Raw genomic sequence first — 2,750 nt, forward strand, 5'->3', positions numbered from 1 at the left:
CTTATGGCTTGGGGGTAGAAGCTGTTCAGGAGCCTTTTGGTCCTAGACTTGGCGCTCCGGTACCGCTATGACTTGGATGACTGGAGTCTTTGACAATTTTTAGGTCCTTCCTCTGACACCGCCTAGTATATAGGTCCAGGATGTCAGGAAGCTTGTCCCCAGTGATGTACTGGGCCGTACGCACTACCCTCTGTAGCGCCTTACGGTCAGATGCCGAGCAGTTGCCATACCAGGCAGTGATGCAACCGGTCAGGATGCGCTCGAAGGTGCACCTGTAGAACTTTTCAAGATATGGGGACCAATGCCAAATATATTTTTTGGTCTCCTAAGAGGGAAAAGGTGTTGTCGTGTCCTCTTCACAACTGTCTTGGTGTGTTTGGACCATGATAGTTTGTTGGTGACGTGGACACCAAGGAATTTGAAACGCTCGACCCTCTCCACTTCAGCGCCGTCGATGTTAAATGGGGCCCTCCTTTTCCTGTAGTCCACGATCATCTCCTTTGTCTAGCTCACATTGAGGGAGAGGTTGCCATACGATGTCATCAACAAGCTCACTGTTGGTTGTTAAAATGCATCAAACTCAATGAGGAAATCTGGGTAATGGAAATGAATGTAGAACAGCGTATCAGACTACATTCTTTCTCTGCGTGGTCCAATACTGTACTTAGTTTTCAAAGCTACATATCTTCCGTCAGCTTCATTCTTGCAGTTGACAGGAGCCATCAGTGCAGACGGCTGTAGCGCTATCTGACACGAGACTGTAAATACTGTAATATACAATCACAGGTCTTCAAACAGAGAAGTAATAGCCTCATCATTATAATGGGACTAGGGATAACCAAACAAATATTTCACATTCAGCATAATTTGGCTTATTAAAAAAAAAAAAGATCTCGAGGTGTACCAGAGCAGTGAATTGATTGGAAATGCCATTTCTATATGATTAGGTAGTTAAATCATATGGTAAGGGGATTATTTGTTGCTGTTTAAATCAAACCCTTTAGATTTTTTGGGGGGTGAGGACACTGTTCAGGCTTCACACTTCAGACAGATTCCAACTCTGAGTTTGGTAGGAGATAACAGCTCCGATGGAACAGAGGGGTTAAATGCGGAAGACACGTTTCAGTTGAACATACATTCAGTTGGACAACTTACTAGATATCCCCCTTTCCCTGTTGAGCATTTGAAACATTGAACTCATTTGTAACAGGAACAAAGAAAAGCGGTGATATATAGTGTCGTAGTCTGAACACACACTGTGGAGTTTACACAATGTATCTAGACATTAATGACAAAAGACTATAGCTCAGAAAGATTCATATCAGACTCGGAGATGACAAATATTTTTCGGCAGTCATTACCTCATTCTCTTAGGTTTACAATGAAATAGTCCTCACCCGGCAGTCATTACCTCATTCTCTTAGGTTTAGAATGAAATAGTCCTCAGCCTCAGTCTTACCTCATTCTTAGGTTTACAGTGAAATAGTCCTAGTCATTACCTCATCCTCTTAGGTTTACAATGAATTAGTCCTCACCGGAGTCATTACTCATTCTCTTAGGTTTAGAAATGAAATAGTCCTCAGGTCATTACCTCATTCTCTTAGGTTACACAGTGAAATAGTCCTCAGTCATTACCTCATTCTCTAGGTTTACAATTAAATAGTCCTCACGGCAGTCATTACCTCATTCTTTAGGTTTAGAATGAAATAGTCCTCAGTCATTACCTCATTCCTCTTAGGTTTACAGTGAATAGTCCTCACCTGGAATCATTACTCTCATCTTAGGTTTACAGATGAAATGTCCTCAGTCATTACTCATCCTCTTAGGTTTACAAGTGATAATAGTTCTACCGGGTCATTACCTCATCTCTTCGGTTTAGAATTAAATAGTCCTCACGGCATGACCTCATTCTCTTAGGTTTACAGTGAAATAGTCCTCACCCGGAAGTCATTACCTCATTCTCTTAGGTTTAGAATGAAATAGTCCTCAGTCATTACCTCATTCTCTTAGGTTTAGAATGAAATAGTCCTCAGTCATTACCTCATTCTCTTAGGTTTCAGTGAAATAGTCCTCACCCGGAAGTCATTACCTCATTCTCTTAGGTTTAGAATGAAATAGTCTCACGTCATTACTCATTCTCTTAGGTTTACAATGAATAGACCTCAGTCATTACCTCATTCTCTTAGGTTTACAATGAAATAGTCCTCATCTGGCAGTCATTACCTCATTCTCCTAGGTTTAGAATGAAATAGTCCTCAGTCATTACCTCATTCTCTTAGGTTTACAGTGAAATAGTCATTACCCTTCTTTCTAGGTTTACAATGAAATTGTCCTCAGTCATACCTCATTCTCTTAGGTTTACAGTGAAATAGTTCACCCGGAAGTCATTACCTCATTCTCTTAGGTTTACAATGAAATTGTCCTCAGTCATTCTCATTCTCTTAGGTTTACAGTGAAATAGTCCTCACCCGGAAGATTTACCATCTCTCTTAGGTTTAGAATGAAATAGTCTCAGTCATTACCTCATCTTCTTAGGTTTAGAATGAAATAGTCTCTCACCCGGCAATCATTACCTCATTTTCTTTACAATGAAATTACAAATGAGCTGAGATAAATGGAAATGTCACATTGAATTATTCTGTGTCAAATTCCTTCCATGAATAAACTTTAGTTTCCCATCCAGAGATCTGTATGCAGTACTAATATCTGCTTCCTAATTGGTGCAGTGTTCTGCCCCAGATGACTTACCA

Source organism: Salvelinus sp. IW2-2015, linkage group LG26, assembly GCF_002910315.2.
Source record: "Salvelinus sp. IW2-2015 linkage group LG26, ASM291031v2, whole genome shotgun sequence".
Lineage (NCBI taxonomy): Eukaryota > Metazoa > Chordata > Actinopteri > Salmoniformes > Salmonidae > Salvelinus > Salvelinus sp. IW2-2015.